Source organism: Amphibalanus amphitrite, unplaced genomic scaffold, assembly GCF_019059575.1.
Source record: "Amphibalanus amphitrite isolate SeventyFive unplaced genomic scaffold, NRLGWU_Aamphi_draft 000029F_arrow, whole genome shotgun sequence".
Taxonomy (NCBI): domain Eukaryota; kingdom Metazoa; phylum Arthropoda; class Thecostraca; order Balanomorpha; family Balanidae; genus Amphibalanus; species Amphibalanus amphitrite.
In genome coordinates, this window is record NW_024881525.1 from 151,835 (window position 1) to 162,414 (window position 10,580).

The following is a 10,580-nucleotide window of genomic DNA, read 5'->3' on the forward strand; positions in this document are numbered from 1 at the left end:
CCAGGAGCGGGCCGCGAGGTGGTCAAACGCAATAACATTCGATTGGTGACTGAATGGTCTTTTCAAGCTCATTTGGAAATAATATCAGTGGAGCATTTTGATGATGGGAATGACGTGTGTATGAGCTTTTAGCCGTAGGTAATTGCTCGTCCGTGTAATAGTGGATGATTTGTACACACACAAAAAAATTCAGAAGTGGTAGCTCGTTGATATTATTTCAGCGCAATGCAACTGTTTTTCTGACTTCCTCTGATTGGAACCGGGTTGATTTTGGATGATTTGTATAAAGAAAGATAAACTCCAATTCAGAAGTGCACCTCCAGTGCAGTTGTCAGTGGTCAGCAGTGCATGTCCAATGCCTGCAGATATACTCGGCTCGAGGGTCGGAACCGCGTGGCTGCATGTGAAGCCTTCGGGCCACAGATTGAGATGCTGGTAAAAATGTCCCATCGTGTGTGGTTATCGCACGTCAAGTTGCATCTCTCCGATTTACTGCTGAGTGCTGAGAAGGCAATTTCATGCATTCATGGCTGTCACCATTTGTGTGATGTCAATTAAATCGTGTTTGCGTTGTTGACTGCTTACACGAACTATGCTAGTGAAACGGTCCCTCTGGACCTCAAGAGTGGCTGATTCTGCTGGACAGTCTGAGTCGTGTTAAAGGAGTGTTTCTCTAGTCACAAGCGATACAGTTCATTGGCCACAGAGGCTCTGGAATGTTTCCACTCACTCCTCCCAGCACAACCCCGGGATGCCTCTCAGATAGTGTCAGAAACGCGTGAATTATGTGACACACCGGGACTCAAACCAGCAAGTCACGGCACCCCCATCCAACACAAAACTGAGCCGACGCTGGTCTCACGGCTGTCGAGTCGGGCTCTTCCTGCCGTCCGCGATTTGTCCTTGACCCGTGCGACCTGCGGTCATCGTTCTCACGTCTGACACCGGTCCTCGCTCGCCGGGTGACCAAATGGACACTGAGGGACCGTAACGGCCTGGGGCGCGGCGCAGCTCCTGGCCGGCAGACTGAGAGTGATACCCCGGTGTGATACCATACAGGACGAGGCAGCGCTAATAATAAGCGGTTTGGCGTCGGCGGACACATCACACTACATACATGGTTGTGGATCTTGGAAAGCGCACCTGCGCGCCCCTTTCTCATTCTTTCGTTACAGAATACCTAACTGTGCGGCATTTTTTTTTACAGCGACCACTGTCGCTTGTGACCCGTCCCCGAATCTGTTGCACTCTCGGACCACTAATGGCCGCCTGTCGATCTCTGACATAGTACTACAATCAGATATGTGCAGTGTGTCGTAACCGACCCGGTGGCCAGCAGTGGTCGCCTCCTGTCGTGCCACATGTGTGCTGACCTGTGGTGGCCCGGTCGGCGCCCATCGGCACATCGTGGAGCCATTATCTGCAGCGGTCAGCATAGGAAAGTGACTGCGCTCATGGGCGGGCCGCACCTACTGCCGATCCCCACCGCTGATCACACATTTCATACATTTACGAAAACCCATCGTTTGCAGTGAATGATCGTCCTGATTTATTTAGTTATATTTTATGACTGAAGGCAAAGAGGTTCCAGTTTTTGTTCTGTAAGCTGGATTCCACCATACCAAGCCGTGACGGTTACGGTAAACATCTTATGAGTTTTTGCCGTTATTTTGTCCGGACGGAAGTCGCTGATGCTGAATGGTTTGATGACATGACGATGGCTGACGGTTCCGACATGACTCGATGTATTCTTCTACGGCACAAAGTCATCTGTTACGAACAATTTGGCAACGTGCAATTTTAGAGCTGGGTTCCCAGAGCTGAAGCTGATTGATCACACTTCGCGTGTATGTCTTTATCCCATTTGAATAAGGAGCTCACACATCTCGCTCAAAGGGAGTAATATTGAAGCCTCTGTTTACAAAACATATTTCATTCATTTCAGGATTGAACCAAGTATGTATTTACTTGACATCGAAAATCGAGAACTCTTTAGGTCTAGAACTAAGGAACAGGAATAAATTTGTTACCTGTGTAGGTATTACGGAAAGCCTGCCAATAAAGTTGTTATCGCTGTCCAACGCGAGTCGTGCTTGCTGATCACCGATTTCTTTAGCTTTATTAGACGCATTATGATAGGTACCTTGATATCTGATCTACATATGTTTTGTTTTGCTTGTTTTAAGTCCGTCTAAAATTGAGGCATTTTTAGGCACGTAGCTATGGTAAGTAGTCATAATTCAAGCAGTACATATTGTCTAACGATCTCTGATGTTACATCACTTAGCGTTACTTTTTTAATCTACACTTATAAATACAGCATGTATGCTCGAACCTGCGCGCGTTGACATACCACAAAGCATTGTTCTGATGAGTAATTGCTCTGCTCTGTCTCTATTTTTACGCTTCAAATGTACCGCTTATCTATCAATATATCAGCACGCAGTTATGGCGTAAAATGCCGGTGCTGTTACGACACAGTTTGTCGACTCTGCGGTGGACTGTCTCCCTCGCCGTCTGAGGACGGATGCGACATAAGCAGGCTGTTCGGAATCGGAAGGCAGTTTGCCGTTTTACTGCAGTTCAACAGTCATAAATGTTCAGCACGGTTTTTCTTAGGATCGGTCTCATGGTTCTCACAATGACCTATCATATGCTTTTGTCACCGTCAGCACCATGTTATAGATAACGCACTAATAACGCGAGATAACGCAGATGAAGCAGCGGAGACAGGGCGTATTTTAACATGTTAACTGGGTCGGCAATTGCCGACCCAGTCACGGAGAATGCCGACCCAGTGACAGCCGTTTGCCGACCCAGTTGCCGCCCCCTCTAGGATGCAGCACGCACATGCAGGCTAGGTGCCGTCATTCATAGTGAGGCTGCTGCCCTCCAAAATGATAATGCCGCCTCTTAAAGTGAACCAGCCGTCTATAGAAAGTGATCATCCCGCAACTCAATGTGACAGTGCCGCCCCTAAATCTGTTAGTAGCCCCACTCAATGTAATGGTGCCGCCCTTCATAAGCATCTGTGGAGCCCCTCAATGTGATGATACCGCCCCTCAAGAAGATGATGCCGCCCCTTTCAGTATCAGTGGCGCCCCTCAATGTGATGGTGCCGCCCTCAAAGTGCCGGTGGCGCCCCTGAATGTGATGGTGCTGCCCGCCAACGAGTCGGTGGCGCCCCTCAAAATGATGCTGCCGCCCCTAATAGTGTCAGTGACGCCCTTCGAAGTGTCGGAGGAACCCACCAATATGATGGTGCCGCCCCTCTAGATATCCACATAGCCCCTCATTGTGATGGAGCCGCCCCTCAAGCAGATGATGCCGCCCCTGAATGTGATGGTGCTGCCCGCTAACGAGTCGATGGCGCCTCTCAAAATGATGCTGCCGCCCCTTAAGTGTTAGTGCCGCCCCTTATGGTGTCAGTGACGCTCTTCGAAGTGTCAGATCAGAGGAACCCACCAATGTAATGGTGCCGCCCCTCTAGGTATCCACATAGCCCCTCATTGTGATGGAGCCGCCCCTCAAGCAGATGATGCCGCCCCTCAAGAAGATGATGCCGCCCCTTTCAGTATCGGTGGCGCCCTTCAATGTGATGGTGCCTCCCTCAAAGTGCCAGTGGCGCCCCTAAATGTGATGGTGTCTCCTGTCAACGAGTCGGTGGCGCCCCTCAAAATGATGCCGCCGCCCCTAAAAGTGCTGGTGCCGCCCCTTAAAGTGTCAGTGGCGCCCTTCAAAGTTTTGGAGGAACTCATCAGTCATCAATAAAATGTTGCCGCCCTCTAACTTTCTGTAGCGCCCCTCCATATACATAATGGTGCCGCTTCTCAAACCATCCGTGGCGCCCCTCAAAGTGATGGTGCCGCCCCTTACAGTGTCGGTGGTTTCTCCTCAAAAGTCAAGGTGCCGCCTCTCAAAGAAATGCTGGTGTCCCTCGAAGTGTCGGAGGCGCTCCTCAATGATGTTGCCGCCCCTCAAACCTTCCGTAACGCCCCTCCACGTCATGGTGCCGCCCCCAATGTGCTCATGGCGCCCTTAAATGTGATAGTAACGCCGGTCAAAGTGCTCCTGGCAGTGTCGGTGGCGCCCCTTATAGTGTCGGTGGCGCCCCGAACAGTATCGGTGGTACCCCTCAAAGTGATGATGTCACTCATGTCCGGAGCAACATGGCTTCCGTAGGGGTCACTCCACGGAGTCTGCTATGCTCGACGCTGTCCAATTCATAATATCGGAAACTGACAAGGGGAAAGTGGTGTCAAATATTGCGGCCGATATCTCCAAAGCCTTTGACAGCGTCGAGCATGGCAGACTCATGGATAAACTAGGTTGGCACGGTGTGGATGGGCACTGGTTTTCCGACTGGCTTGACGGTAGGCGTCAGATAGTAAAAGGGGGGTCACACCTCCTTCCTGTCACCCATGGCGTGGTACAGGGGAGCACTTTGGGAGCAATCTTGTTCTCGTTATTCACTAATGATGTCGCTTCCCATGTCGTTTGCGATAAAATTGTAATGTATGCCGATGACTCGCAATTTCTCAACAGTTTCAACAAAAACGATATGAATAGTCATAAACACAAAGTGGAGGATATGCTCTCCATCGTTCAGAACTGGGGTGACCAAAACGGACTTAAAATTAATCCGGCTAAAACCGAAATGATACTTTTTGGCATGCCAAAACAAGGCATTGGTGGCGACATTATGGTGAACTTTGCTGGTGCGCAGGTGCGGCCAGCAATCAAGATGAAAGTGTTAGGCGTCACATTGGACCCCGAGCTGAAGTGGGAGGACCATGTCTCGATGGTGATCCGGAGATCATACGCAACTTTGGCAGGGCTGGCGAAATTTTCCCATTCTTTACCCACCGCAGTAAAAAAGTTCATTGTTGAGGCTCTGGTCTTCCCACATACACTGTAAAAAATGTTAGCACAGTTTGAGTTTTCTGACTCACTTTAACGATGTGTTCAAACAACTAACTTGCTAATGAATCCGTATTTATCGAGTAATTTAAACCTTATTGCGAAGCAAAACACGGTTAGTCCAAATCAGGATGAACTAGCTCGGAATCCCCATGTACAATGACACTGTTCGAGTAATCGCCATGTATTCATACCCGCAATTGGCGGACACTGTGTTCCGAAACACGAATACGATTTTGTGGAAGCATCTTTGCGCACGGTTCTACCGTGTTGAATGACACGTTGCCGTGTTTTACCCCTCTGCGTCGAGTTTAAAAACCCGAATGGGGTTATTTGGGCCGCGATCTTGAGGGACATTAACACCAATTAACACTGTGGGTTGTTAACTTACTCGGTTCAGTTTCGCGCCAAATGCAGCGCCGCGTGGGCCTCAGTCGCCATCTTTGTGCGATCCAGGGAGGTCGTGTCTGTGCTGCGTGTGACTTCTTGTTGGTAAGTACAAGTGATACTTGCTCCAAATTTTTCTTAGCAATAACATCAGTGATATTAAATGCCTTTTAGGTGTGGTTACATAAATATTATCCGTGTAGCGTGGCGTTATGGATGGAAAGGAGGAGCCCTCGGCCCTGATTCTCATTCTGTCACTCCACCACTGGTGGCTATGTGTGCGTTTGTAAACATGCTACTTACATGAATAATTTTGACTGTACCTTTTCAACTTTTGCTATGTATCTACCAGCTAGTTATAATTAGTCTGCCTGGTTTCTCTCTTGCCTCTCTCTCTCTCTCTCTCTCTCTCTCTCTCTCTCTCTCTCTCTCTCTCTCCCATGATATCTCCCTCTGCTTTTCCATTTGTCTGTGGATAAGAAGTAGGTAGACATCTGTTTGGCTGCGAACTGACACAATTTATTTATTTCAGAATATGGCTCAAGATGAGCAGAATGAAGGTCAATCTCGAAGTCCCACAGTCAGAGCTCAAGACTGTCAGGCAGGACTTCACTCCTTGATGAATGCGGCTCAACTGCTAACAGGATAAGAAGGTATTGTCCTATTTCTGCCGATTTATTATTTCACATATCACAAATCACAATTAGTGTCTGCATGGGACTCTGTTGTGTTGTATTTTAGTAGACTAGGATTTTGCCTTCTATAATATGAAGCCGATATTGAAAATTAAAATCACATGTTTAACATATTTATTATCGTCAAAAGCATAACCGATTACCCAAATCCGACGAGAGCCCGGGCGCCCCGGCGCCCCGCTCTACCCCTGCGCTCTCTCTCCCAAGGCCCCTCCCTCCTCTCTCGTCCCGCTCCCGTGGTCAGCTGTCCCGCTGTCCAAGCGCCAGGCCGTTGCCATAGCGACGGCTGACTGCCTCCTCCGGCGGACGGATCCGGACGCCGAAACTCAGCCGTCTGTATTTTGATGTGCATTGGCTATTGGGTTGATCAGGGTTGATGTTGAACGTTACCGATAATAGGTATAAACTATAGAGTCGATGGTGAACTTACCTAATCGCCAAGTATGTGTTAGTTTATAAACGTTGGCCTTTCGTGTAGAGTAGGTATAATGGCAGGGAATGGCCATTTAGAGGTCAAGGGACGGTCACTTCAGTAAAGGGTGCAAGCTTAACCCGCGACGCCCGCGACCCGCTGGGGAGTGGGAGGCACCCCTGTTGTTTCTCGCTGATAACTCAAAAACAGCCGCGATTTTTAACTCGCCGATTCTGGTACTTCTCCGGACATCAATTTCACTCAACTCCTGAAAAATGCGTCCTAGGTCACCTCGGGTCATGAGTTATGGGGGTCAAACTGAGGTCATGTTCGGACATTTTCCGTCTAAAAAATAAAAAAGTCGTTCACGGGAATAAATCACAAAATAGATTTTCAATCAAGAGACTCAAAAATCGCACATTAGGTACAAAATGCATGGCAAAGGAAACTGCTGCCACAAAATTTCCGAAAAAAAAATATCATGATTTTGATATTTCTACACTCAAAACTCCGCCAGGTTTTTTAATTTAGGGAAGTTAAAAACGGAGCATATGTCGGAGAGATCCTTATTCCTTATTGCCTTTACAGGGTGTCTCAAAAAAGTGTTACGGCTTTGAACATCTCCCGTTTCGTAACCATACACATCCTAAAAATTAACAAAATATGTGTGTATAAACTGCCAGTGATATATGTAGTTATTTGCAAGACTAAAAAATAAAAAGCGACTGTTCTTGTGACGTCCGATTTTTTTTTCAGCACTTGTTAGGTACTGAAAGTAGTCTAGAGTAATCTCTACGATACTTGCCCCTCTCTCCCTGACTAAATAGGTATCAACGTTTTGTCGTCTCTTTTAAATGATAAGTCACTTTAGTAATAAAATGTTTGTCATTATAAACTGCTACAATTTGACCTTGCTTGCCGTCCTGTGATGTCATAGGTCAAAGAAAAATGACGTCGAGGAGACGCGTCGAATAACCTATAAGTTGACCCGAAAAGGTCAACTTAAAAATTTGACCTCAGGTCAAGATCACGGAAAAGGTCATGTTGCATGTCATTCGATTCGTATTGTTAAGCTGAACACATTCCTGGTGTTTTCAGAAACTGTTTGAGACGGTTCGTGACCTGAGATGACTTCAGAGGCATTAAAGGGGTCACAGGTGCAATTTTCCGGTTCATTGTGCCATGTTCATCTGTGTCCCGATGTTTGAGGGTATTTACGGCCAAAAGAAGCGGATTTCAAGTTTCTTCCATTGACTAAAAGTCAGTGGAGGGTCACAAAATCGACCTGACCTTAGGTCACAGATATCAAAATTCCGAGAGATGCAAATTGTTCATACTGACAAGCTCATGCAATAGCATGAGTTTCAAACTTCTGGGATGTACGAATATACTTTAGAAATGACTGAATCACAAAGTTTAAAGAGGCATGATCACTTAACCCGCGCATGACTGGGGTATTTTCCATAACGCGAGTGACTGGGGGGGGGGGGCTCTCCAGAGCCCCCCCCCCTCCTATCTCCGAAACTACTGGGCCGATAGTCAAAATTCAAACGGCATCTGATAGCCCTGGAAAAACTGTCGAGCGAAACCTATTTTAATTGACCTCGAGGTCACCGATGACGTCACAGGTCAGGTCAAAGAAAAAATTATCGACATTTTTGCTAGTTCACAATTTAGGCTCTGACCGCCGGACCGCCGGTCCGATCAGGCTCATTTTTGGTTTACGCACTCCTTGACGGATGCCTTAGATACCCTGAGGGTACCGAACTTTTACTTTGAATTTTTAAGGTCAAGGCCAGGTCATCCTAGGTCACGAAAATTGTATATCATGTATCGGTCACGTGACGCAGGTTTTATGGTCCATTTTACTCGTAGATTTCGAATATAGTGTCGTCTGTGTCATTTGAGGTCATTGTCAGCTGAATTTACCGGAAGTCAGGCCACTTTCAGGTCAGAAAAGGTCAAATTTTGAAAATGAAATTTTTCAACAAAAAAGGTGCCTATCAGATGCAGTTTGAGCTCAGGAACACGATGGTGCCAATTATATTGCTGTACGACGTCAAAAACGTACTGAAAAATGGATTTGAAAAACATAAAATTGTAAAATTTTGACAATAATGCAAATAACTTGGCTATTTTTGAAGATATTGGGCTAAAACTTGCAAAGGTAGTTCATCAGGGTGTGTTCTATCACATGTATTCCGGTTTTTGCGAAAAGTCAAAAACTTTTTGAAAAAATCAAAAAATATATTTTTGTAATTGTAAATACATATTTTTCAAAATATTCCAATTTTTCAAAATTCGAGATAGCAGTTTAAAAGCTACGTGTATTTGTAGTCCACTCATGCAAAGAAAATGGATCTAGCTTTAAAACTGAGCTCTTGAGAGCGTTTGCCGTAATTCAGTATTTTGCATGAAAATCGGCCGACATGACGTCACTCTGACGTCATTTCCGGTTAAACTATGGTGGCTAGAAAGTTGAAATTTTAACACAAGGTGTCAAATTGATGCCTCTGAGGGTATCGCAAGTTTCGTGTTGATCCGTCAAACAGTTTAGAAGATATTGCTGAAAAACGTGAGGGGGGCTCTGTAGAGCCCCCCCCCAGTCATGCGCGGGTTAACTTGGCCTGTGACCTGACCTTATGTGACCCGGGATCGAAAATATTACTCACGATGTAAAATTGATGTATTATAAGCTATACCAAGTTTCGCAGCGCTGCTCGCCGAGTTTTTTACACTCGCAAAAAAACTGGCAGGTGTGGCCAACGCCCCACCCCCACCCCCCACCCGTGCGAAAGTTAGGGTATGTATCATTATGCCGTTCACTCATGCACTTCGTCAATTACTAACATTATTTCTTTCTTATTTCAGACACGGACCGGGAGAAGTTGGACGCTTTTTAGAATTTCCTCTCGTACCGCTAGTGTCATGGGTGGACGGGAGCGAGGCTGCCATCTCCGAAGACAACACGCCTCTGAGTGTGCGCCTCCTAGTTTGTGCGGCAATGTTCCCCGTGTTCAATGAGAAAATTCAATGCCCCAGCGCTCAGAACTCCCAGCTAGTATTGACGCAAGAGCTCTCCCAAATGTCGACCGGAAAGTCGTTAAAAAAATCGTTGCGACGACCGCGGCTCGACAAGCTGAGGACCGCGCCAGTGAATGCATGTGAAACGGCACCTCTACTCTCTCATCGCCAGGCCCAAAGACGTGTTGTTTATAGGTGTCTTTCATAATACTAGTGTTGCTGATCGCGGAGGACCACTGTCCACTGCTCGTCCGCCGTGGCGTTACTTCTGATGAGGCTCAGAGCGCATGTGTATTGTTTACTGTGAACAGTCTGTTGAAATATATAATGAGTAGATCTGTACTCTGAGACTTAATGAACTTGGCTAACGAGGATGTGTGTTAAAGCAAAACGAACTGTGTTACACGCCTCAATAATTATGTGGAATGAGTTGTATAAATGTATACTTCATGTCGATTTATTGCGGTTAAAGACGTTACCTCTGTTTAAACGCGGCTGGGCCTGTTACAGCCCCGTTTGCATCAAAGAAGGTACGTCTTTCATCGCAATAAGTCCACATGAATTATATATTCATATATTCATTCAACATGATCATTGAATCGTGTAATGCAGCTCATTTTGCGTTAATATACATTCTAAAAGGAGGTACTGGACGGGAAGTATATGAACACGAACCGAGCTACGAAACACGTCACACGTTTTTGGCGTGCTCAATAACATCTTACACTCCGGTATGTTAACACCATTTAGGATTCCGCAGCGATATTAAGCAGAGCACAGTAACACGAGTGTAGCTAATTAACACATTACATGTTTAATGCGAGTATTGTAGCACGCCTTTCGATACACTAGAAAGTCAATGACGAGTTATCAAACTCGTAACACGTCTTTAGCGAGTAGCGGAACACTACAAACGACAGACTTAGAACTCGTTCTAGTGTTACTTAACACGGCCTTTCCGTGTAAGATAACATCACTAAACGTGTAACATCACACGGTTATACCGAGTCGTTTTTGTCCATATAACACGAAACGTGTTATGATTTTTTACAGTGTATAGCGTATTGCCTTACTGTTTGGGGTGGGTGCAGGGATGTCCAGCGGAAACGAGTCCAGAAGGTGCTGAATCATGCTGCCCAAAT

The 10,580-nt window shown here is 46.4% G+C and overlaps 1 long non-coding RNA gene across 1 annotated transcript; it reads left to right on the forward strand.

Moving 5' to 3' along the window:
* Positions 1-4,176: 4,176 nt before the first annotated feature.
* LOC122365900 lies at positions 4,177-9,920 on the forward strand. The gene is made up of 3 exons (XR_006253813.1): positions 4,177-5,412; positions 5,840-5,960; positions 9,286-9,920. It is a non-coding gene; the product is annotated as an uncharacterized LOC122365900 (long non-coding RNA).
* The last annotated feature ends 660 nt before the right edge of the window (positions 9,921-10,580 follow it).